Source organism: Pelophylax lessonae (assembly GCF_965119305.1).
Source record: "Pelophylax lessonae genome assembly, chromosome: 7".
Classification (NCBI taxonomy): Eukaryota; Metazoa; Chordata; class Amphibia; order Anura; family Ranidae; genus Pelophylax; species Pelophylax lessonae.
The window spans coordinates 89,227,596-89,255,280 of NC_138774.1; the positions used below are offsets into that span (position 1 = coordinate 89,227,596).

The 27,685-nt window shown below is 40.2% G+C and overlaps 1 long non-coding RNA gene across 1 annotated transcript in view; it reads left to right on the forward strand.

Annotated features, from left to right (window-relative positions):
• LOC309559416 overlaps positions 1 to 25,151 on the forward strand; it is a 69,493-nt gene extending 44,342 nt beyond the window's left edge. Inside the window, exons 2-3 of the long non-coding RNA XR_014225468.1 lie at positions 23,267 to 23,346; positions 25,036 to 25,151. This is a non-coding gene — a long non-coding RNA (uncharacterized lncRNA). The remainder of the gene's footprint in view (positions 1 to 23,266; positions 23,347 to 25,035) is intronic.
• The last annotated feature ends 2,534 nt before the right edge of the window (positions 25,152 to 27,685 follow it).

Sequence of the window (27,685 nt, forward strand, 5' to 3'; positions counted from 1 at the left end):
CCTTACAACCCAGCCTGTGGCCTAATTCTTGCAATTGATTTGACTGCAGTAGTCTTAAGCCCCGTAAATTCGGCCGGGAATTTTCGTCCGACCTGCCGATTTTCGGCTTGTTAGTATGATGCTTCCGACAACCGACTCCGACTTTTCGGCCGAAAAAAGTCTGGTGTGCAGGCACATTCCAACCAACAAAACACAACTCTGGACAAAAGACGGAATTCGTTGCATGTGTACGGGGCTTAAGTCATGGCAATCTCCATACAAATGCAGTACACATTTGAATATCCACCACTTTTGACTAGCACCTCTAGCCTGTAACTCTTTTTAGGAGCCAGCTCACTCTGTGTATCAGGGCTGAGGGTTCTTGAGAGATGTTCTGGGTGCTGGAAGTTATGTGCCTCTACCACCAGCATCCACTGGTTCCAGTGATGATGTCACTGGGTCTTAAAAAAGATATTTATAAAACATGGAAGGTTGTAGGCTCAAAATTATTTTGGTAGGTTACTTGGGCCTGTACAGAGATTCTCCATTATTGGTATATGAACCCCAAAGGTACTTCTGGCTGGTTCAGGATTTCTACTTCATATGCCATTTCTTGTAATACTCTACTTTTTGTAGTATTATTTACAAGCTTGTTTGGGCAAGCCTTTCTTATCCCAGTCATGGGACTAAATAAAATCAGTATAGAAAAAAATCCATGCCCTCTGAGGAAGTCAATGAGTAAAACATGTTAGGGAGGTCTTGTGAGGCAATCAGCGTGCCTGTTACTTCTCCAGTGCACAAGGGACCTTACCAACTATTGTGGTTGCTTGATTTTTATAGGCACTCTGACCATTTGATGCCTGATGTGTGGTATATGGGTCAGATGAATCTGACTTGATAAAATCAGTTTGTACTGACAAATACATTTTATATCAACATGCTTCCAGATCAGCATACACTACTGCCCTTTGCTACTGCTTATGTTGGTATGAATGGAACATTCAGCTTTGCACTGTGGATCTCTAATTCCTGTGTAGCACCCTTCCTAGGTAGGTGCTAGAGAGAGAGTATAGTTTTGGATCTTTTCTTCTTACCAGAAGGAATGCCAGGTAAATCTATATTGCTCTCTGCCTACCAGAAAGCAGTATCTGTTAGTGAGATCTGCCCAATGTGCTCAGCTGCAGCTCAGTTGGTCTGAAGTGTTTCACACTGGTCCAATAGGGAGGCATATTAGACAGTGGGAGGAAACCTGACAAATAAGTGAACAGGCATTTAGTACAGCCATGGTTATTGGCAAAGGAAAGTGCCTCAGTGCATGCTGGGATACTGTATAAATGCCAAGAGCACATATACTTGGGGTCTTTCAGCTTGAGAGCGGAGTCCCAGAGGGAGGCTGCCTCTTCCGCTGTAGAATTTGTCATGCGGCCTCAGGTGGTCGACCTAATGGACTAAAAGCTAGAGAGGTACTGAACCCGGAGGTCCTGAAAAGCTGACTGGAAGGGAGGCACTGGAAGGATCTGATTCTTTATACAGCGAGTACAGATCTGTGTCAAGGGGCTTGTCCTGAGGGGGGCCATCCCTTCAGCTAGAAGAGTCAGTGGATGGGTGTCAGTAAAGGTGATGCTAGAGAGTGTCTCCTGAAGATAATGTAGTTCACCAAGTCTGTTGCTGGAGAGAGAGCATGAAGAATTAACCCTTTCCATATATACGTGGCAGTATGGTTAAAGCAGTGTGGCTGCTTCCATAAGTAACCTAGTGAGGTCAAGTGAGAGTTGTCCTTATCAACTGCAAATAGTTCAAGTTGGAGTAACCCACTATTCCCTTCTCCCATCCAAGTTCCACAAAAAATACAAAAACCAAAACTGTTTATTGACTAACAAGCCATTGGGAGTAAGGGATGAATGTGTGAACTGTCCCTAAGTGACAGTCTGCATGTAATCAGAGGAGGCCCAACAAGTCATCACACAGCAAGCCCTGCGGAGACAGTGCTACATTTGGGGGCTCGTCGAGTTACAGCAGTGATTGCTACCGGCAACGGCCGAGTACTTGCCCAAATAACACTATGTCATCTTAAGCAAAGTACTGGAGTGTCAGTGGAGAAAGTAATGTCTGCTTTACAGTGATCAGTGCAAGTGTGCTTCCAAGTCCTGGTCACAGCAGTGTTTGCTATCGGCAACGACTGGAGATTCACCCAAGAAACATTATGTCTTCTCAAGTAAAGTGCTAGAGTGTCGGTGGAGAAAGGATGGACTGTATTGTAGGAGAAATCGTTTCCGCTTTACAGTAATCAGTGCACATGTGCTTTCAAGATATGGTTAAGAAAGCAGTGACCAGGGAATCGGCGCGTCAAGGGTTGTGTCAGAACATGTGCTGTGGAAGGAAATGTCTGCTGTGCAGCCGGTAACAGCCAGACAATTTCTAATAGCAGTAAGGAAGTTTGGTTGGCTTGTGAATGGAGAAGTGCAACTTGAGGTCAAGTACAGACAGAAGAGGCAGATGTATGTGTATCTGTGGCAGGGAACGCAATCTGCAATGCAGTACCATTCTTGCAGGCTGGGCAGCGTTATGGCAGCAGTGAAGGGGTTACTGCACCACGCGGGAGAGGGTGTGCCAAAGAGATCTGCCTTGCAGGAGGAGCCACCGTTGGAGAGTCAGCTAGGCTGAGGCCGTGGACAGAGTCACCGTCCACGGGCAGCCAATCCGAATGGTGGAAGGAAGCTCAGACCTCACTTCTGCCATCGGGTGTAGCTGAGGACCAGACACGTGTGTGGAGGAGCAAGATGGGGGATGCCAGAGCGAGCCGGAGAGCAGGGGCTATCCCATGTGTTGGCGGAGAACTTGCAGAGCGGACTGAATTACAGAATTCGATCCTGTTAGACACAGGGGTCCGATTGATGCCCAAGGGAAGTTTGCAGCGGAGGGGCCATGGAGCATCTTGGACTGGTATGTAGCAGATGCCTGAATGTGTCCATGCGGCTGCGAGCCTGGGGCTTGTGTGGGTACTTATTAGTTGTTGTAATATGATGAAAAGAGATTAATGTTATTTACACTGGAATTCTGTTATATTGCTAATTGTTTTTACTTCAGCAATATTTTTATATTGTGGTTTTTGGCATGTTTTTATGTTACCTAGGGTGTTATTGTAAGTGCATCACTAAGTTTTATTAGTTTGATTCACACTAGGGCTTTGTTATAAGATGTAGCACCTAAGTGTGATGAGTTTTAGATGTTAATTTAATTTACAGATGGTAGTAATTGTGTGGAGTAGGAAGAGAAATACTTTAAATAATTTATTTATACGTATCTAATTTTTTTGAAGATTTAGTAAATGTCTCATATATTTGTACAACACAGTGTGTGGCTTTAGACATTTCAAACCTATTTAATGAGAATAGTTCAAAATTAGATTTTTTTCTAACCTGATTATTCCTTGCTTGCTTTACTTTTTTGTACTGGGTCACTATCTCTTTTTCTATACTGATTTTTAGTACATCAAATAGCCTCAAGATAGGTGACATTCTATTTATCACACTATTTTACAGTCATGGCAGTACATGTACTATGCATATAATTAAATAAAGAATATGTAAATCCAACATTTTATGTTCCTGATATGTGCCTGTTGTTCCATGTACTTGAATGAAAAAGTATTCGGTTGTCTTTTTTTTTGTACCTTTGCGTGAAATCCCTAGTGTTCCTGCCAGTCCCTCTGCTTTCCTAATGAAAACTGACCACACTAAGAAGGAGGTGTTGATTTACTAAAACGGGAGAGTGCAAAATTTGGTGCAGCTGTGCATGGTAGCCAATCAGCTTCTATCTTCAGCTTGTTCAATTAAGCTTTGACCAAAAAAATCTGGAAGCTGAATGGTTTCTATGCAGAGCTGCACCATATATTGCAGTTTTTAGTTTTAGTAAATCAGCCTCACTATGGTCAGTTCCCTAGCTATGCTGGGAAATCAGCCTGCTCTGTCTTGTCCTGACACCCCCCCTGCACAACCCTTCATGAGGAAGCTCAGTTTGGTGCTGTTTCTCCTCCCCCAGCTCTTATGCAGCTGAGAACAGAGGTATTTAGATATTTTGTAATATCTATACAAAAATGTTTGCCTTTCATTTCATTTTTAAAAATGTACCCTTACATTGCTGGACTTCAAGTGGTTATACCAGGATGATATCTGCAGCCACAGGCATCACACTTTTTAGAGGCGGCGGTAGGGTCTCTGGTTAAAGCAATCCTAGCTGCTAACTAGAGGTTGGATTGCTTTTACAAGCAGTGGGAGGAGATGTTCCCCCTCCCGCTGCCTCCCGCAGCTTTCTTGGGCTCTCCTGTTCCACTGGAAGGCCCAAGCAACCAGCCTGTGCTTCCACCAGCTGATCAGAGAGCCCCACAAAGCTCAGATTGGCTTTGATTGACTCTCGGCTATGGTAACCCAGAAGCGATGACCTGCCATCACTTCCAGTTTACCTGCAAGTCAAGGACGCCATTTTATAGACCCCCAGGACTCACCGTAAAGAGTACCTGTCACATGCCTATTGCTGTCACAATGATGTTTACATTCCCTCTAACAGCAATAAAAGTGCTAAAAAAAAATGAAAGCAACTGGTTAAAAAAAAAAGTAAAGTACCTCCACCCCCTGTACTCGTGCGCAAAGGTAAGTGCGAGCGTCGGTCCCACACAAACGCAAACAGCGATCGGCCCACACATGTGAGGTGTCACCCCGAAAGTCAGATTGTCGAACGTCAGTAATTCTAGCGCTAGACCTCCTCTGTAAAGTGCTAACCTGTAAAGGCTTTTAAAGCGTCACCTATGGATAGTAAAATTTATATTGTCTGTTGCCATTGCACAGGTATGCGCAATTTTAAAGCATGACATGTTTGGTATCTATATACTCGGCGTAACATTCTCTTTTATATTTTACAAAAAAATTGGGGTACTGTATGTATTGTCTTTTTTTTTTTTGCATTAAATTTCAAAAAACTGTAACATAAAAAAAATTGCAGAACCCACCAATTTATTCTCTAAGGCCTCTGCTTTAAAAAAATATATAATGATTGAGAGTTCTAAGTCATTTTCTAGAAAAAAAAACACTGATTGTTACATGTAAACAAAAAGTGCCAGAAAATAGGTTGTTTTACAAGGTGAGGATTTGCAATCAATTTAGGCTTAAAGGAGAAGCATGGGAAAAGTAAAAAAGAAATTCATATCCCCCTCCCTGCTGCAATATTGATCGCGGCCTCTAAGCCTGAGAACTGAGCGATCACATGATCATTGATTCTGGGTCACCAGAGAGCACAAGTAAGTGCACTTCTGTGATCCAGAAGAGAAGTAAGGTCAACAAGCTTTGGCCCTACTTCTTTTTCAAAAGGTCGCTATTACAGCCCTTTTACAAATCAATGGTTCCACGTCCCTTATAAGAATATTTTTCTTCAATGGCCTGTGTAAGAACCTACCTTGTGAAATAGCAGTCTAGTTTTTGCAGGGGCCCTGAGAGCCACACAATGTGTCACTAAATGTTTTTTGTTTTTATAAATCGCTACATAGTATCAATGTTGAAAAATGTTTGTGAAGAGTATCAGGCAGATCCTGGTGATAGAAATATGGTATTTATTGGCTTATTTTATAGGGTTGTAATTATTACTGGAACAAATTTAAAATAACTCTGCTGAGTTATAGACCTGAGCTAGGATCCAAGAATCTTCATGCCGCTTAAGGAATGTGACAGTAAAATGAATCATAGATCATTGCTGAAATGACATCTTGTTCCATGCCTGTAGCCCAGATCTCTTACCACACCAAAATACAGATTTTGCTATCATTTTTCAAAAGTATAGATTAATTTTGCTCACTGTACAGTGACTTACACTTGGCTTAAAACATCTACTCTTCTGGTTTTCTTTATTTAGAGGTTTTTTTTTTTTTTTGGTTAATGTATTTGTATTTTTTCGGGAGTTTTGTTTTTTTCAGTTCTTTGTATTTGGTTTCTTTTTTTAAATCCTTTTTTGTGTGCGCTTATCATTATTATTTTTGCACTGTCAATGTAATCTATTTTAATTTAAAAATTGCCCACTTTTTTTGTGAAATAAATTATAAAAATGTTAAAGATGAATAAGGGCTGTTTTTTGGCACAAGAACAAGTCCAGGATAGGAGCCAGTCTATTGTACCTGTAAAGAGAAACTCCACCCTTACTATCACAAATAAAATGTTTAAATCTTAAAAAATGTTCGTTGAAGATCCATTTCAACATATACTGGAGCTTTAGTGAGGAGACATTTGTAATAAAGTTTTTGTAAATAGCAGAGATAAGGCCCTTCCCTATAGGATTGTTCAAACAGATATGTTCGAAAAGGCTCAAGGAATTGAGACAAGGGAAGGGGTAATGAGTGTCAAAGTGTGTTTTGATTTTCTCGTAATTAGATAACTCCGAGTCAGGAATGTTGTGGGTTTCTTTTAGTTTATTGAAGGAGAGGAATGTTCCGCCATCGTAAAGGTCTTTCAATCTGTGCAAACAATTAGTGTTCCACCAGAGAAACTGATCTGGATTCAGAAATGCCTCGCCAAATCTGGGATCGCCTAGGAAGGAGGTTGCCAAAGGTGGATTAGAGGATAAGTTTTTGAAGCCCCCTACCTTAGTTAGCCCAGACCTTTAGGGTATCGGATACAATTTTATTACGTGTTAAGATCTGTCTAATAGGGATTGTACTGTGCCAGAGAATACTAGACAACCGGTAGGGTTTAATGGCATTTGTTTCAAACTTAACCCAAGGAGGAGAATCTTTTATTATATGCCATTGTGTTATCTGAGAGAGTCTACAGCTAACATAATAGGACCAAATATTGGGGGCACCCATCCCTCCTGAGGATCGAGGATAGTATAAAATGTTTTGAGCGAATCTGGGTCTTTTGTTATTCCATATAAACTTGTTTATTGAAGATTGTATTTTGGAGATATATGTTTTAGTGATGGAGATAGGGAGAGCTCTAAACAAGTACATTCATTTGGGGAGAATGTTCATTTTAATTGCCGTTATTTTCCCGAGGAATGATAGAGGATAGGAAGACCAAGTTTTGAGGGTATTACGAATACTAGCAAATAATGGGGGTATGTTACATTCAAATAAGTTATTATATTCTTTAGTTAGTTTTATACCAAGATATGGGAGTTTTTCTGTGGACCAAGAAAAAGGATAATTTATTTTAAGTTGTAGGAGTTCTGGTTCTGTAAAATTGATAGGGAGCGCTACTGTTTTGGAAACGTTTATACCTAGACCTGAGAGGGATGCAAAATTTTCTAAGGTTTGTAGGAGAATTGGTAATGAGGAGTGGGGGTCCGTTAAAAATAAGAGAGCATCGTCTGCATATAGACTTAATTTATAGTTATCGTCTCCTTTCTTGAATCCAATTATTTCAGGGTGATTTTGTATAGCCAAGGAAAGGGGTTCAAGAGCAAGTGCAAATAAGAGGGGGGACAGAGGGCAACCCTGTCTTGTGCCCCTGCCCAGGGGGAAGAATGGGGAATTACATCCTGGTATTTTTATTCTGGTTTTGGGGCGGTCATATAACGCTGAAAAGCCATTAAGGAATTCTTTTTCAAATCCAAATGAGGGCAAAAGTTTTTGTAAGTATGTCCAAGACACACTGTCGAATGCTTTATGGATGTCCAATACGAGCAGCAGTAATTTTTTGTTGTATAAACCCGCATCCTGTATTATGTTACATGCCATTCTGATGTTGTCTGTAATTTGGCGGTTCGATATGAATCCAGTTTGAGCAGGAGAGATCAATTTATGGATGATTAAGGATAATCTGGATGCTAATATCTTACTGAAGATTTTTAAGTCGTTGTTAATGATCGAAATAGGTCTATAATTTCGGGGATGGGAGAGGTCTTTGTTAGGCTTAGGCAAGAGTATCATGTTAGCCAGTAACATTTCCTCAGGAAATTTTTTACCCTGAAAGATGTCATTAAACAGGGAAGAAAGCCTGGGGGCCAGTATTGTGGAGAATTTTTTGTAATATATGGCCGTGTAGCCATCTGGGCCAGGAGCAGAAGAGTTTCTTAGGTCACGGATGGTTTGAGATATTTCTAGCTCTGTGATAGGGGAATTTAAAGTAGCCACATCTGAGGGAGAGATTTTCGGTAGAGGGATAATATTAAACCAGTTTATGGTGTCTTGTGTGGTATCAATCACCTGGGGGGATAGTAGTTTGGAATAGAAATACGTAAATCCACTAAGTCCTTAAATATCAGAGAAACAGCACTGAAAGTTTTCACCCGCTAGTATTACACCCCAGAACAACTTAATAAATACTTTCCAGATACTCCATCAGTCTGTTTCAGGGGATGTGGTGAAATAGGTACCCTCAAACATATTTTCTGGGATTGTAATAAACTTGCTAATTGCTGGTCCCAGATTTTCTCATTAATAGAGAAATTAACAGACAAGAAAATCACTTTTCTACCACATCAATGTTTGCTGTTTCACAACATTCCAGAGATATTCCCACATCTCACAAAGCTAATCCACACCATATGTGTTGCAATGTTGTGGTCAATAGCATATCATTGGAAAGACACCGAGGTCCCATACTCCCAAGTGTTGAATAGAGTGGAAGAGATCAGGTCCATGGAGAATCTTCATCATACAATAACCAACTCTAAAAAACATTCGACCTGAAATGGAACCCATGGTTTCTTTATAAAAGCTCCTTAGTCTCATAAATCGTACTTAAATCACCATTCGTGTATACTCCATATACTAACCTTTTAACATATTTCAACCATCTACACAAAGATATACTTGATAGACCTCTAACATCGACTCCCCCCATCATTGGGAGACAGAAACCCGAATTTTTCTAATATGTACATACTTAGGTCTATTTACGGCTTTGAAGTTCTATGCATTGGTACCATCTGTAATACCCTTTTAAAAATTTTATATTTTTCTGATACCTTTATTTTTTCTATTTAAAAAAAAAAAAAAACATTTTCCAGATATATTGCCTATATTGTTAAAAAATTGTTCTACGGTCATGTAAATGCACTTGTTCACTATACTGTGAAATTCTAATGCTAACTATTGTGTCACTAATGTTGTATTTAAAAACCTTTCAATAAACGTTTTTAAACAAAAAAAAAAAATCTTAAAAAATGTTCCTGTGTAAAAGTTAAAAAAAACCATAACTTACTAGTCAATGAAGTCCAGTGTTGTTTTGCTTGTATGGAACGTTTTCCCTACACTGCTCCTCTCTGGCACCACCATGTTGAATTCATTTCCGATGCATGTGCAGACATGCCACAGGTCTACCAGACCCAGAAGATCCTTGCAGTGTGTCTGCACATGCACCGGATCCCTAGTACATGCAAAGACACACAACGGATCCCTTATTGTAATTTGACAGACATCCATGCTATTTCTGTGGATATGCACTGGCTCTTATTGAGCTCCTAATGTTCGGTTGGTATCGGGATCCATTTCTATAGCTATGATCACATAGCAGAGTGGTACCCATGCCACACCGGACCGGAAAAAAAAGGACGCAAAGCAGGGATGGCCTGTAATGTTTCTTGTTGGCACTGAACCCTGCACAGTTGTGTGATCATGGTGTTTCTGGTAGGGTGCTATACAGGTCCAGGGCAATGAACCCCAGTTGGGGGATTGAGTCCCTAAAGGCCCTTTGAGTCACAACCTGCCATAATGGGCAAATACTTGATCCCTGTTGAAAGGAGTGCATCCTGTGGTGAGAATGGTAAATATCCCTGGAAGCCTGCTGGTACCTTGGGAAGGCAATGTCCCCTCCCCCTCTCCCCCCTTGGGGCAAAAGTCAAGTGCTGCTTGACATTCCCCTGATCTGTCTACTTCAAATTACAATAAGAAAATCTGCAGAACTGTGTAACTGCTATGATGGTATACTGCTATGCTCTGTCCCTCTGATCTGCTACTCCAGCAATCTGGGCTGTGTGCCCTCTGTTAAGATGCTGCTATGCTCTGGGATGGCGCTTGCTGTACTGTATGAATGAGTAGGTGGGAGCTGAAAGTAGCTATTGATTGCTTAGGGAATACAGGGCAGGCTCACCAGCTTCTGGGATCATTGCTTGGTCACATAACCACACCTCTTGGGAGGGGGGGGGGGGTTATGGCAACTAAAAATTCATTTCCGGGAATAACTAGCACACTGTTGCTATTGCACAGTGTCCTCTCAAGCTGAATGGAATAGCTTAGCAAGTCCCATTGTTGTAGGGTCAACAGGCCATATGTCTGTTAGATGGTGGGGAGGTGGGAACATGGGGTGAAGGTTAACAAATACCCCTGTCAGGTCAAAAAGATGCTAGAAACAGGAGCAGTTTCCCTTGGAGATTTGGGGGTTTGGCAACAAAGAGTATGAACAGACCTCAAAGCCCATACCTCTAATAAGTAAAAAACAAAAACTATCATACACTTTTGGACCCCAAAGCAGAAACCTACTACTAAAAACTACTTCTACTAACTCTACTGTCTACTCTACTGTCTACCTTATAGGGCTACCACGGGAGTTCAAATATATGAAAAAGAGACAAAACAACACAGATTAAAGTCAAGGTAATCCTACAATTAAAAACAAAATATCCCCAAATTGATCCTTTAAATCAGGGGTGGGGAACCTTTTTTCTGCCAGGGGCCATTTGGGTTTTTATAAAATAATTCGGGGGGCCGTACAAAATTATCAACTTAAAAATGTGCCTATTATATTTGGTCAAGCATTTAATTAACTCACCCCTAATGTGATGGCTGCAACTGCTTCTCTTTGGTGAGGTGTGTGATGTTAGCTGGTATTGATGATGTTGCTACTCGCAACTGGTTTTCCAGGTTTGTGTCGGTCAGTCTGGAGCTTAGTCGACTCTTTGTGGTGGTAAGTTTTGAAAAGAACTGCTGGCGGGTAATGCTGGTGGGTATAGCTGGCTGGTACTGCTGGTGGGTACAGCTGGCTGGTACTGCGGGCTCAGGCTGGTACTGCTGGCTTGTACTGTGCTGTGGGTACTGCTGGCTCCGGCTGGTACTGCTGTGGGTACTGCTGATTCAGGCTGGTATTGTGCTGTAGGTACTGCTGGCTGGTACTGCCTTGAGTACTGCTGGCTCAGGCTGGTACTGTGCTGTGGGTACTGCTGGCTGTTACTGCTGGCTCAGGCTGGTACTACCAGCTAGTACTGCTGGCTGGCACTGCTGTGGGTACTGCTGGCTGGTATTGCTGTGGGTACTGCTGGCTCAGGCTGGTACTGCTGGCTGGTACTGTGCTGTAGGTACTGCTGGCTGGTACTGTTGTGGGTACTGCTGACTCTGGCTGGTACTGCTGTAGGTACTACTGGCTCTGGCTGGTACTGTTGTGGGTACTGCTGGTTCTGTTGTGGGTACTACTGGCTCTGGCTGGTACTGTTGTGGGTACTGCTGGTTCTGGCTGGTACTGCTGTGGGTGCTGCTGGCTCTGGCTGTTAATGCTGTGAGTACTGCTGGCTCTGGCTGTTACTGCTGTGCGTGCTGCTGGCTCTGGCTGGTACTGCTGTGTGTGCTGCCGGTGGGAAATACTGGCTAGCAGCGGCGCCGCGCTGGAGGAAGAGGCGATGTTTCCTGTATTGGTCACAGGCGGAGTGCATTTGATATCACTCTCCGCCTGTGACTCACTCAGACTGTCAGAACGGAGCTGGAACAACACAGGAAGCATTGGCTCCATTCTGACAGATCAGCTGAGAGACATAGACTCAGCTGCATGGGGGGCTGGACCAAATGACTTTGAGGGCCGCATACGGCCCCCGGGCCTTAGGTTCCCCACCCCTGCTTTAAATGGAGAAATGTATGAATACATCCTAAAGTATGAATATGTATGTAAACTTTCTTAAGAGAAGCATATTAAACACGTTAAAAAGAAACAATAAGGATGTAATAGCAATATAGGAATAGTGGTGGTTAAAAAAAAAAAAAAAAAAACGTAATTTACAAAAGTGAAATGTGTATTCTTGAGAGAGTAAAACAACTGCAGAACATTCAATCAAGGGTATACTGGATCATTTGCTTCATCCACAAGGACAATATATAAAACCTCCAAACCAAGTTATGGAGTACCAAGATCACACAAGGGTTCTTTACTATCATAATATTTCAAGCATGACAATTGCATTCATGAGCTGAAATCAGCAAGTTGGGATGATATAGTAAATCTGTAGTTGCTGTATGGATGTTATCCAATACATTTACACATTCCAGGTGTAAAGAAAATCTCAAGGAGAATTTAGCCTGTAATCTGTGAAGAAAGGAAATGTTCACACATATGCTTCCACAGAGACCACTGAGACTGCATATATGTGACAGAGAGCAATTGATTTACTAAAACTGGAGCACTCAGAATCTGGTACAGCTGTGCATAGAAACTAATCAGATTCTAACTTTAGCTTGTTCAATTAAGCTTTGACAATAAAACCTGGAAGGTGATTGTTTTCTGTGAAGATTTTGCACTCCCCAGCTTTATTAATAACCCCCAGTGTGTCCTTAGGTCTCCAGGTGGATTTAGCCTGTGAAAGAGGATTAGAGGATGTTGAGATAGCCATATAGTGGTTTTTACAGGGACCACCGAGACAGCACATATATAGATGTCATCAGCGTCTCACGATGCCCCCAAAGTAATGGGAAACTGGGAGCCCGTTTGATAGCTGTGTCATGACATGCTTCGGAATGATTGCAACCATACTTGTAACAGACTTAAAAGCAGATAATTACAGTGCGCATGCGTGCAGCGCCAGGGACAGTCATGTACTGACTGAGCTCCGCACGCCTTCGGCCCAATAAGCCTTAAAAAAAGGCTGTAGGGGTGCCCAGACTGGCATTCAAGCAACCATCCCAGACTTGGGAATGGATGATGCAGCGGAGGACCCCCCCCCCAGCCGCCACAGAAGTCTCAATCGGCACGGCCTTATTAGCCTCAGCTGCAGTCTTCTCCAGCCAAGATGACACCAGGACAGGGAGAATCCGTCCCAGAAGCCAACCTCACCTCATCTGGCTGGGGCTTCACAGGACAGCGCTGGGAGAGATCCCTTCTCTTCCCAATCCAAGGAGGAGCAGCCAACCATCCCGCGAGGTGAGCACCCACAGCCTTCTCCCTCATCCATCTCCCCAGAGAGGGTGTTAGACTATGCAGAATCTCCTGCCTCAGACAGGCATATGGCTGAACTTGCTGAGCCGGCCCTGAGCCAAAATAGCTCTATACAGTCCCAGCCACTTATTCAAACAACCACATATTCTGGAGACACAGTGCTTCTGGCTAGATTTTCTGTCCTTCTGCAACAAGAAGTGTCTAAGGCCTGCACTATCATTACTACTGACCTGAAGGATGATTTTCAAAGTATTGGTGAATGGCTGGACAACAATAAGTCTAAAATGGACGGAATGTTGAAGAGGGTAAATTAGAATTTAAAAAATGATATCATACCTGCAAGAGCAACTGGATCACGCCAAGATAGAAGATCTGGAAAACAGATCTAGGAGGTATAACTTTCATGTTAGGGGCCCTCAGAATCTGTGGTGGACCTAGTGGACACTATATAATCCCTGATGAAAAATCTGATAACAGATATCTTCCCTCATCAGCTAGAAATTTACAGAGTACACCACGCCCTGATGGCCCCAATACCAGATGGCTTACCAAGGAATGTGATAGTTAAACCCTGATTCTACAAGATCAAGGAGAAGATCATGATGGAGGCCAGAACCGAAGGTGACTTAACCCTCCTAGGACACACGGTCCAGATCTATGTAGATATCTCCCAAGTAACAATCCAGAAGAGGAGATCGTTGAAACCTTTACTAACTCACCTGGTCAACTGCCAAATAAAATACTGTTTGTAATTTTCCTTCTGTTTATCTTTTTCATATAAGGGCAAGTTATATCCCTTTACTAATTTTCAATAATTTCATTTTTATACTTCATAAAATACTTTATACTTTATAAAATATTTTTTTAAATACTTTAAGCTGAAATAAGTTTTTTCTATTGCCTGTCAAATGCTCTCTGAAGAGCGATCTGAATGCAGATTACTCTTCAGAAAGCACCACTAGCGTAAATGAGCCCTATAATGCTGATCTATCATGCTGCAGGTGTGTTCATTGCATGTGGCAGTGGCGTGGCCTCATTGAACTCAATTGGCCAGTTTGACAAGTGGTGCAATTATTACGTTTTTTTTTTTCTAGTAGGAATAACACTCATCTTCTCTAGAAGTTAACATGCAAATCTAATTAGAATAAAAGATGAACACTAGAAAATATGAAGTGTGAAGTTTTTCTGTTTACCTTTCACTGCCTAGCTTACTCCTGCAGAGGGCGCAATTACCCACTCGTGAAGGTATACCGAACAGGCTGCGACTGTCAGAGGACGTAAGAGAAATATGTATTTTCAATCGAAGTGTCTGAGATAAACATATTAGTCAAAACTCATGGAAATCAATTTAGGACTGCTAGTTGTAAGGGCTGTCAATAAATATTCTGACCACACAATGGAAGAGCAATTATTGGATGGAACTCTAATGCATGGACATTAATAAAGAATAATTTTGAACCTTGATTCCTAAGGAGCCGAAGTCCACAAGGCCATGAAGAGTTGACTAAAACTGGTGATTGTGAAATCATTAAACTCAACAAAATAACGAGTATACCATAATTAACATAGCATCATGAATCCAGCAACGAACAGTAACCTTCACAGTCAAATTAGCATTCATCATGATATTTAAACTATACTATGTAATTGCTACTTTAACTCACGTGTGCTCAATAAAAGCTTATAATTGAGAATTGCACTGACCTGTGTTTTAAAATTATATCTTTTTAAAGAACGATGGCATCTCAGCAATAAAATACAAAATAAATTGCCAGCCTTTTGAAATATGTAATTATTCAATGGTGTTTCTAACACTAAGCCACTGAGGAATGTATTGGGTACATACATAGCAGAGGTAGGTCATTACTCAGCATGGAGTATAAAACAGTAGATGGTCAGAGACATAGGGCATCTGAACTTTGTGGACTACACTGAGAGCAACTATAGTCACTGAAGGAAACTTGGTTTTCACAGTCAACATGGCAGCTGTACGTACCTTGGGAAGAGCTGGATTACTGGCTCTTGTTATAATTGCAACTCTGAGTCTTCAAGAAGCAGGTGAGATATTCAGGTTTATATATTATGTCAGCACAAAGAGCAAAGAGGCAACATGCATCAACTAATCAGATATGACAGCCAACATTTTAAAATCATTTTAGGAGACATCCTCCACCTGAGTTGGTAAAATAATAATATGGTTGTAGAGTATTATGCAGCAAAAATAAATCCAATGGGTCAGAGATAGAGCAGAGACACATCTAGGGACAATTCATTTATTATAAGATTGATATATTTGGTGCACACAAGCATGTTTTTATTCAGTTACTGTTGGCTGACTCACTACCTCAGCTGGATGTCTGTTTCAAATGTCAACTATTCTTTTGAAAAAAATATTGTCTAAGGTTAGTTTTAAACTTTCCTTTTGCTAGTTTGAGGTCATGCTCCCATGTTCTAGATTTTAGGTTGCTATTAAATATCAAAGAACACATTGGTGCAAAAAAGCTGGCAATATGAGGGAGATTTACTAAAACTGGTGCACACAAAATCTAGAGCAGTGGTGCATAGTAACCAATCAGTTTCTAGGTTTTATTGTCAAAGCCTAATTTAATAAGCTAAAGTTAAAAGCTGATTGGTTACTATGCACGGCTGCACCAAGTTCTATATGCACCAGTTTTAGTAAACCTCCCCTTAGGTAACATATATTTGATTTGATGCAACATTTTTGGGAAGAAAGACAATGCTATTGATGTTAGGGTGGCCATGACTATTATAAGGCTATTGCAAAAGTATGTTTAGGCATTAAAGGATAGAGTTAGGGGTTGGGGTTAGGTGGTTTAGGTTAAAGGTTGAGGTATGGGATAAGGGGTAAGGTTTGTGGTTACAAATTAGGGGTAGAGTAAGAGTTTGTGTTGGCGCTGCCTGGGGTTTGTGTGAGAAATAGGGTTAGGGTTAGAAGTTAGGTATTGTTTTGAGGTATGGCACTAGGGGTAAATGGAAAACAATGCGTTGAAGTTCAAGGTAGGAGTCAATTTCTTAATTTGAAGTTTCTTGAATGTAGAGGAACAGTTCACAGCTATTGCCAGATGACACCTTTTACATTTTAGAACACTGTACTAAGTAACATTGTTTCTGTATAGTTACTTTGTTACTTATGTACATATCATAAATTTTGTTCACACTGTAGCTTGTTATATATAATACTCTACGAAAAATAGGAAAATGTCACTTTGACATGTAATGGATTATGTAAGGCATACATTTGTTTGGTAAATTACAGCATAATTCCAGCATAAATAAACAGCGGGATTAAGAATATTTTATTTATGAATCTTTCAGCTATCAACACCTCTTAAAAATGTTTGTAGAACGTGGATGTGTTTTTCTAGTTTGCATTAGTAAGTCCAATGTTCATATTATTATATAAATGTTACACAGCTTAGTAATAAAATAAAAAAATATCAACTACTTAACAATAGTGCTGAGGCAGATTCAATAATCACCACCCACTGTATATGCTATTAATATATGAGCTGGGTGTACCAATGCAAGCACGAAAACAGCCTAATCATGCATGCTATGACAAAATGAACTTGTCCTTAATTGGATCAGCAAATTAGATAACATTAGGTAAAGTAGCTTAACCATGAATGTTATGACTGATGTTTCTTAGTAGTTATAGAACTAGATGAACTAGTTATGTATAATGTATACACATAATTTGTGTCAAAAATTTGTTACAACAAAATTAACGTGACTCCTTAATTGGATTAGCATATCAGATAACAATAGACCAAGTAGCAGAGGGCCTCAGGAGCCTCCAAAACCGGACGTATGTTCTGAAGTTCTGATTTTCTCTAAGGCAGAGATAAAGTAAGAAATACCACAATTCACAAATCATTGGCCAGGTTTCCTCCTCAGTTTTACAAATCAACAATGCCTGCAAATGAGAGAAAAGATGGCAAGGTTGCCTCTATTTAGTCTTAGATACAGCTGACATTTGTGTACCTTAATCAAACCAGGTTCAGGTGTTTAATGAGTACATAACAAAGAAAGCATATAAAAGTTGCTTATAGTCTTTGATATCTCATATTAGTGCTGGTCCACCTAAGGTTTGCTAAACATATTTGCTTTAAATAAAATTATATAGATACAATTTGAACCAAATTTCCTGCCTCCCTAGTCCCACTGCCCCTCCTATCCTAATCCACTGGCTAATCACACTAACAAGATCTGATTATATAAATCCACAAAGAATAGGTCAACTGAAAGAGAACACTCAGCATCAGTATTTGCTCAACTAATGACTAAAAGGCTAGTGCTACTTTTTTACCTATTTTAGTTGGTGTATGAACTTTTCCACCAATAAAATGCACCAGCTGTGCAGTGACTGTAAGAAGGAGGAATACACCAATTGGTTCTTTTAAGAAAGCTGTCATTCAGGAACCTTTTGTTATTATATACATAATGGGTATAAGTCTGTGTGCTGCCTCTGACAGTTTTACCCCTCCAGCCCTAGACCTTGGTTGGCTATGCAGAAATCTGGCATGGCATGGACTATTCAGACAAAACTAACACATTTAAATAGATTTTGTTTATCGTTGTGGTACCCAGACTGTATGATAAAACTATTTTAACAGTTTTCCTGTATACTGTAAAGAATATATAAAAAGTCATTTCTATGGATCGGTCCCTAGAGAAGAAGAAATGTTTCCTTAGGGAAGATACTGTTCCAGGCTCCTTTCAGTGCGGGCAATGCATCTGAAGGTCTGAGCAAATAGCCACAAAGTCTCTTCTAAAATGGAAGATCTGCTAATCTGAACTCTGATCCCATTAACCGGTTGCTGCCTGGCCTATGGCAGAATGACGCTGGGGCCAGCCTCTCATCCTTTGGGGTGGACGTCATTTGGGGCCATGCTGCGGCGCTGCAGCCGATGACTGATCACTGTAATGGATCAATAAGACCAATCACAGCAGGTCATATGACAGTTGTGAACAGTGGATGGATTTCTTTCCAGCCATTCAGTACAATTGTGTTTCTAGTTGTGATTGGTCACAGTGATTACATGGTAATGACTGGGCCAATCACAGCCCATCTGTAAACTGAATGAATCAATTTCATCAAGTAAAATGCTTGCATATAGCAATGAAATTCATTGCTATAGGCAAACATAATATATAAAAAATAAAAACAAAACAAAAAATACTAATCATTTCTCCAGAGTAGCACAATGTTTCTATGGTAACATTATATTGCTCTGGTCAAAGTGTGTTAAAAAAAAAAAAAAAAAGTAAAAAACAAAATTGCAAAAAAAAAAAAAAAATATTAATATTATTATTTTTTTTGCACTGACAGTATGTTAAAAAAAAAGGTCTTTTTATGTTTATTTAGCAAAAAAAATAGAAAACCTAGTGGTGATTAAATATCACCAAAAGAAAGCTCTGTTTGTTTGAACAAAATGGTAAAATTTTCATTTTGGTACAGTATTGCATGACCATGAAATTTTCATTCAAAGTGTGACAGTATCGAAAGCTGAAAATTGTCAGGAAGGGGGTTAAAGTGCACGGTATTGAAGTGGTTTATGGAGATCACACGACTAAACGCCTAGGCCTGAAAGTACATTTTTTGTGGCCAGCACTGAAAGGCTTAGTTATTATTTATAAAGAGACACTGTCACCTTGCCTATTTTTATTAGTATTAATAATAATAATTAAAAGCACGCGATTGACCAAGTATGAAAAAATATGATATAAACTATTTTGACTATTTTTGTTTTTTTTTTATTGTTTCCAGTGTGAGGAATATATGATGATATGTATTACTGTGTACAATTGTTTCCTAAGAGTTTATTTATTATATTAATTTATCAATACTCTGTTCATTTACTTTGTATTTTGCAATTCATTTTTCTTACAGAGGCCCAGAATAATGGTACTTATACAGGTATGTATTCATATTTTCTTTACAAATGTGATTTACACTAAATTTTGCTAGGTGCAGAGCACATTGATGTGGCTTCTCCCTTTGCATGTGCTTCACTTTATGCCACACACTAAACATAATTAAAGTGGAAGTAAACTCTCCTATCGTTTTCAGCCATGGAAACTGCCATCTTGGCCTCTGTTTAATCTTCAACTGCCACAATGCCGCACAAGTGATCAGTTATGACTCCAGCCATTGGATGGTTTGACAGTTTGTTTGAGAGCACAACCAATGTCACAGTTACCTTTCCGGCACGTACCAGGAATGTAGCTGTTTTTTAAACTGTTAACTCGATGGGTTTACTTCCTCTTTAAGAAAGAGAGATAAAATGTCCTTGTTTTGGTTTTGCATACAACTGTCCTTGCTGGAGATTTTTAAGTGAAACCAAACCCATTAAATGAATTGCTTTCCAAAATAGTTACATTCAAGGTATGCAGGTGCCTTTAGCCAATCATGGCTCAGGGGCGGCTGCCGTGCACTGTGTGTAGGATGAGATAGAATTTAGTTAGTTCGGCAGGGAGAGTGTGGTCAGCTTAAGCAGGTGGCGTAGGTGGTAGAATACCAGGCTTGCAATTGAGAGGTTGGTGGGTTCAAATCCCTTGGCCAGCGGGTGATTTATAAGTGGAATTCCTTCAGGAAGAGTGTAGTGAGTTCAACCACTTGCCGACTGCCGCACGAATATATACTGCAGCAGTCAGCCCCTCACAGGCAAAGTGACGTATGGGTACACGTCACTAGCCTGTGAGGCTCTAGGGAGCGAGCGCACGCCGCCGGAGGTGCGCTCCCGCTTGCTCACGGACCCCCCGTGCGAGTGAGCGGCGGACCCGATGTCCGCCGCTCATTCGTGATCGTCGGTTACTAGTGTAAACAAAGCCGCCTGTCATTCTCCCCTGTGTAACAGCAGAGATCATACGGTCCTGCTATGTAGGACCGTAGATCTCTGCTGTTACATGTAAAGCCACATCCAATCACAGTTAGAAGCACGCCCCTAGGGACACTTAACCCCTCCCTCTCAAATAAAGTTAACCCCTTCCCTGCCAGTGTCATTTTTACAGTAACAGTGCATATGTATAGCACTGATTACTGTAGTAATGTCACTGGTACCCCCAAAAGTGTCAAAAATGTCAGTCAAGGGTCTGATCTGTCCGCCGCAATGTTGCAGTCCTGCAAAAAAAAAAACGCAGATCGCCGCCATTACTCGTTAAAAAAAAAAAAACAATAAAAATGACAAAAATCTTTCCCTTAGTTAATAAACGCAATAACTTTTGTGCAAACCAATCAAAATACGCTTTTTGCGATTTTTTTTTACCAAACATATGTAGCAGAAAACAAATTGGCCTAAAATATTAAAAAAGTTTGATTTTTACATTTTTTTGGGGGGAATTTCATATAAAAAAATGTGAAAAATATTATTATTTTTGCAAAATTGTCGCTCTTTTTTTGTTTATAGCGCATGATCAAAAAATCGCACAGGTGATCAAATACCACCAAAAGAAAGCTCTGTTTGTGGGAAAAAAGGACGTCAATTTCATTTGGGTACAGCGTCGCACGGCTGAGCAATTGTCCGTTAAAATCACGCAGTGCCGAATCGCAAAATAGGCCCTGGTCAGGAAGGGGGTAAAATCTTCCGGGGCTTAAGTGGTTAACAGAGCAGTGTAGTATAGTTAAAAATACATTGTGGACAGGGAGAAAGATTTTTTCTTTTTATAGTTTGTCAAGATCAGATGCAGTGCAGTGTATACCACAAAGTTATTTTTATATATATATATATATATATATATATATATATATATATACACTTCAGTTTATGTCAGTATTGCTGAAATAAACAGTGTGGGGTCCCCCCCAGTCCATACCAGGCTCCTCAGGTCTGGTATGGATTTTAAGGGAAACCCTGCGCCAAAATACAAAATAAAATGGCATGGGGTTCCCCCTAAAATCCATACCAGACCCTAATCCAAGAACACATCCTGGCTGGCCAGCATGGGGGTGGGGGCAAGTGAGCGCCCCCCCTCTCCTGAACCATACCAGGCCACATGCCCTCAACATTGGGGGGGGTGGGTGCTTTGGGGCAGTCAGTAATTTATTCACTGCACCTGAGCAGTGCATTATGGGGCGCTCGTGACGTCAGATCCCTATAAAAGAGCTGTTAAACTCAAACAGCTCATTAGTGCGGGAGGCGTCTTGAGAAGCAGGAGCTTCTTTTTTTTTTTTCTATTTTCCAGTTGCGGGCGGGCGGGCGAAGTGATCATTGAAGGACACTATTTTTTAATTTTTTAATAAAGGACTTGAACAAAACCGGCTTTTGTCTTTATTTTTTTGTACATTTTTTTGGTGAATGTATCGATGTACCCGATATCCATTCACATAGGGGGGGGCAGGATCTTAGGGCCCACTTGTTAGAGGGGGCCTCCAGATTCCGATAAGCCTCCCCCCCACAGACACCCACAACCACAGCCCACGGTTGTCTGGAAGAGGCCCCTGTCCCTATTAACATGGGGGCAAGGTGCTTTGGGGTGGTGGGGCCAGCCAGGTTGTGTGCTCGGATAAGGATCTGAAATGGATTTTATGGCTGTGTGCTGAGTTATTTTAAGGGGACAGCAAATTTACACTGTTATACAAGCTGTACAACTGTTATACAAGCTGTAGCAAAGTGTCACTTCTTCAGTGTTGTCACATGAAAAGATAAAATAAAATATTTACAAAAATGTGAGGGGTGTACTCACTTTTGTCAGATACTGTATATATAGATAGCGTACTCAAAGCTATAGTATTGCCATATCGAGAGGGAGAGGAAAGAACACTCTCATGGTGCAGTATTTCAAATTATTTATTTGGTGTTTGAGATACGTCATTTCCGGTCAGCTGGAACGCAGATGGAGTGCAAACCAGTGATTCCTATACAATACATGCTGATCCCTGTCTTCTTTGATGTAAGTGCAATACAACCTTCTTTTTTGAATACGCTATCTATATATATATATTGAATGGATGACAGCAGTGGTTTGAATTCATTCCTGTGCCCTCACGTATGACATCTTGGATTTTCCCATATGGAAAAATATGACGCCTGTAATAGGGGTCAAATAAGTGCATTTTGTGTCTGCATGCTGGTGGAGAGGAATCTTTCCTACACTCACTAAGGACGTTATTTACATTTGGGATTTATACATGGACTTCACAACTTTTATTTACTTTGTTTAATTTAAATGAAGATGTATTTTCTTGTTTTATTCACTATGGTGATGTGTAATTTATGATATATGAGCGCCGTTCCTTTGTTTCTTTTAACAAGTTTTAATGTAGATGGGGTAATGGTAATCAACTGCTTTCTTTTGTTCAGCCCCATGAAAAATCTAAAGTTAGTCATAGATGGTTGAGCAGGGACCAGCTAAATTTTGATCAGTGTGATCAGCTATTCCTGCTCGAAAGAAGTCGACCGGTTGATCAACTTCTGTCAAAGGCACAAGGCGGATTACTGTTGTTGTTTAGTGGCTGCTGCCAATCAGCCACTAATCAGGGCCATCTTACCAAATGGGCATGCTGGGCAGTTGCCCAGGGGCCTCACTTGCCCGGGGGCCCCCACCTGCCCAGCGACCCAGCCAAGCATTAGTCCCGATTCTGGTGTGCATCCTGCTGCCGAACTTAGCAGGTGGCAAGCGCCTGCTGGCCCTGTGCTGCTGTCAGACCACTTGGGCCATGGAGGGGGAGCCCACAACTGCAGGAATGCCTGTCCACCTCCACGGGAACAGGCACACACAGGACAGTCGAGTCTGACTCCCGCCTGTGTGTGTGTTCACCGGACCCAGCCACCAAACTTGGAAGCTGTCATTAGCCTGGCTCTGCTGTAATATAACCTTATCGATAATCTGCATTTTTATTCTCATAAGTGATTTTGTAGGCAGGGCCCCAATGCACTGCATTGCCCAGGGGCCCTTTAATGCTTAAGATGGCACTGCCACTAATCAATGTATTCTGACAGTGGGGGGTCAGTGTATCTGTAGCTGATCAGACTCCTGAACTTCTAAGGCTTTTCCAGAACTGCATCGGCCTCTTATTTGTACTATATATGTGATATTTGAGTATTATTTTAATATTTATAATAATTTCTACTGTTAAATAAAAAAATATTTATCAATACAGAAAATTCTGTAAATATACTTATTGTTGCACATTTCACCTTTTCTAGGTACACCCAGGTGGGCTGTTGCTGTCATTGTAATGTTAGGCATAATCTTGGGCTTGTATTTGCTCAGCTGCTGCTTAGTGGTAAGTTGTAATACTTATTGTGTATATCAGAACAAAAAAAAAAAAAAAACATGCAGTACATTTCTGCAATACATATACATTTCCCCATGGCTTATCCTTTTAAAGACCCTTCAAGTACTGAATAATGCCTGTTATCTACCAGAAATGCAACTAATTTCCTTTTGTGGGCTTACAACACACAAAGTTTTGTGGGCTGAAATCTCAGCCTTGCCCATTTTTTATTTTTTTTTGCTAAACTACTGAATTCCTCTTCTTGTTTTTTTTTTTTTTTCATTTCCACAACATATAGTTGATGTGATCTGTAGTCCAAGATAAGAAATAGGAGATAACATAGGAAGTATGTCTAAGCCATGAGACAGAAAGGGGGAGGGGTTTAGGGGTAATTTAGTGTGCCCACTCCCTTGCCCTACATTAGCAAAGCACAGGTTCATCCTAAAATACTACTAGCTTAAGGATGGTGACAATAATGTTTTTTATTTTATTTGGTGTGTATTGAGGAGAGCAGAGAATGGGAACTCTTTGATAAAATAACATGTGAACAGAAAATAATGTTTTCAAAAAGTAAAGATAACTTCAGTAAGATATAAATTATTGTAGCTAGTATTCATAAATGCATAAAGTGGTTCTAAAGGCAGAAGTTTTTTTTTTTTTTTGCATTCTATGCATTAGGATAAAAAAAAAAAAAAAAAAACCTTCTGTGTGCAGCAGCCCCCCTCAACCCCCCTAATACCAGTTGTCCATCAAAGTCAGTGAGTCAATAAGGAGAGAGAGGGGTGCACTCAGCAGGAGGGAGGGACCAGGTATGCTGGCGAAGGACCCAATAAGAGGTAGATCTGGGCTGTTCTGTGCAAAACCACTTGACAGAGAAGGTAAGCATAACATGTTTGTTGTTTTAACCAGAAAAAACAAGATTTTAGTATCCCTTAAAAAATATTTCTTAAAACAAACAGTGAATTGAAGTTAGTATAAGGCCCCGTTCACATCGGGGCGACGCTACTTAACATAACATTGAAGTCTATGGCGATCGCCTCCTGGTCGCCCCAAAGAAGCTCCGGACCCTTTTTCTAAGTCGGAGCGACTTGTGTCGCTCCTATTAGAACGGGTCCGCAGCTTCCCTATGGGAGGCGACCTGCGGCGACCTGTGAGGCGACCAGGTCGCCTAACAGGTCGCCTCAGTGTGAACCGGGGCTTAACCTCCTGCAGTATCTATAGAGCAGAGCTCAAAAGGCACAAGCCAATGCTGATAAGGAAAGAGGAGGGTTAAAAAATGAGGTCATAAGTGTGCCATTTCTCCTTTCACTGTCCATTCTAAGGGTGGGGGTTCAGAGAGTCCTGTAAGTGAAAGTGAAACTGCAGGGCAGAAAGATTAGGTCTCTTCCTCTGCTAGGCAGAAGTGTACTGTATGACAAAACTCTGTAAAGCTTACGCCTGGATATACAGAAATACATATAATTTTGGCAGGTAAAACAGCTCTTATATATTTATTTCAACTATGTATTTAGCAATTTGCCATGGAATTTAGCTTTTATGCCCCCTTTGTCCAAAATGATTCCATACAGAAGATAATCATGAGATTAAACAATGAAAAAAAAAACAAAAAAAACTTGTCTAGCTAAATTAATTGGGTCCGTTTAATTATCTCATAATAGGTGTGATCATATGACCATTATTTGTTTTGTTATTTTTCAGCCCGTAATCATGTGTCTATGCAAGAAAGGTGGTGGTGACGGATGCCAGAGTGGATTCTCGTATGGAAAATAAAGTTCAAGAACTTTGACTTGTGATGGCGAAACATCTTATTCCACCCTTGTATGGGAAACGATCTAAAATATCTGCAACTATATCATATAAGTCCTTACTTTGAAAAAAATGCTGAAATATAGACCTAACAGGTTTTGTAGACGAATGAGAAGTTATTTATGTGCATAATTCTGCATGACTCCTGAACAACCGATACATAAATAAACAATGAAATAATATTTCGTTAGTGATTTTTTTTTTTCATTTTTCTCTGTTGTCATTTATTTCTATTTTGGAGGAGAAAGACATTAGACTGGAAACTGTTTTGAACTTTATATAGTAAGGAAAAGCAATATTTTACAGCGATAGGAAAAATGAACTGAGCATTATGGGTTATTGTAGATTCTACTTAGCTTTGCCCTGCCCTAGTGGAAAAACTCAGAACATTTTACAAAAAATCAATGTTTCTAAAGTGTAATTTAGCTATTATTTACTGGTACATCACTGATTGTGTTGTATATTTTCCACTTTACAAATACAAGAGGTACCGGTAATTTATTCCTTACTGCAGTTTAGGTGCTGTGACAGTGCTGTGCCATGCTACTGTGCCAGAAGGGTTGAATGTTACACAGGGTTCGCTTTCTTTCAAGTTAAAGGGCTCCAGATTGTCAGTTCTGAGTGAAGGTTTTGCAGTTTTTATTTAGGAATTGTATTTCTCTCATACACTCAATGTACATCATATTCCTTTTTTTTTTTTTTTTTTTTAATAAACATAATTTATTTATTTAGCAGGGGTTTCCCCCAGACCTGCATATCAAAAAAACGAAAAAATAAATAAAAAATGTATGAGGCTCACAAATAATAATATAAGACCAACTAACTTTTTCCGTGGTGTCAAGGTAACCAACAAGGAATATAGAGAAAAAAAGAGATCCCCCCACTCAAGTTGAGCAGGGTAAATAGCATTACATAAATGACAACCGTTGCTTAATCGCTATAAAAATATAATTTATTTGGTGGAATTAGGGTACTGGATACATCTATATTACATTTTTTGCAATTATATGTATGCCCTTTTTGACTTTTTCTAAACTTTTTTTAAACTATTAAAATAAATGCTATTTTTTTAGTGATCAAGCCACAATTGTCATTTATGTAACCACTATTTACCCTGCTCAATGTAAGCGTGGAACTCTTTTTTTTCTCTATATGTTCTCTGGGACCTGTAATGTTTTTCAAGGGCTCATCCATGGTAAAAAAAATTAACAAATGCTAAACTGAAGTGTATTTCCTTATTCTTACACCTGTAGATCTGATTAGGTTACACCATTGTTTAGGATGAAAAAATGGCAAAAGTCCACCAAGTTCCTTCTCTAAGCGTTGGCCAGAAGAAAAGCAGAAAAATAAAAAAAAAAAACGTGGCCCAAAGGACCCTTTTATAAGTGCATTCCTAGGATATCAATGTATCCATTTACATTTTCATCTACAATATTTATGTGCTAAACTGAAATATTTGTCTGGAGTGCTATCTCAGCTGAAATACTACATATTAAAAACTGCAACAGAAACAAAGAGTGTCATGCAAGTATAAATTCCTCAGTAATCCCTGTAAACCTTACAAGTGTCAAGTGTAAATCCTCCCACAAACAATTATTAGTGACTGCTATGTGAGTATAAACTATAAAACCAAAGTTATTCAATTACCTGTGGTGCAGTCGGAGATCATTGAGTGTAACTGTCCATTGATTGTTAATGATATCAACATGACTGCAAACGTTTCGTTTGGTAAAGCTGGAATTTGGATTTTTTCTCTTATCCTCAGTCTCGGCCTCCATGAAACAGGTCAGATATCAATGTATTTACACATATATATGGTCCACTGTATTTTAGGTGTTTGTGTCATGCTGTCAATATATTGTATCTAGGTTTATATTACCAACTGGATTATCTGAATCTATAGTTGATTATGCCATGCTTGATTTGCTCCAACTGGAGAGGTCTGTTTGGCAGTCTATGCCTGATTCCTGCAAGGTTCCTTTGGGTGTGATAACAGGCACTTCATCAGATTTTCTTACTAGTTGAAAAAAAGTTTTTTGTTCCTATTCTAGCTTTGTTGAGAGAACTGAAGGAAGTGTCTAGCTACTCTTCTTCAGCTATTGGTTGAGATGTAACATACAGAGACAAGGTTCCCAAAGGTTTTAGGCTGGGTTCACACTGCTGCGTGGAGCAGCCTACAGCAGGGGTCCGTTGCGTCCCTATCCTCCATTTCAGGGACGGATATTTTTTGGCTTGATTTGGACCTGAAATGGACCAGAAGATGCACAGAACTATTCTACAAACGGCTCCGCAGCTGTCCTGGAGCTGTGTGAGCCAGCTCCATTGAGAGCGGGACACAGTCTCCTGACATGCAAATTGAATGTGCAGCAACCCAACCTTAAGGATATCCAAAAGTCTCACCACTCAACATTGTTGGTGTGTCCATACATGCTTTGATTTTCTGATTCGATTGATGCGCAACATTATCAAAATTATGTAATCCGCAAACAATCGAATAGCCACAACTTTACTTATGATCGATTTAGACTCAATTTTGATCGGA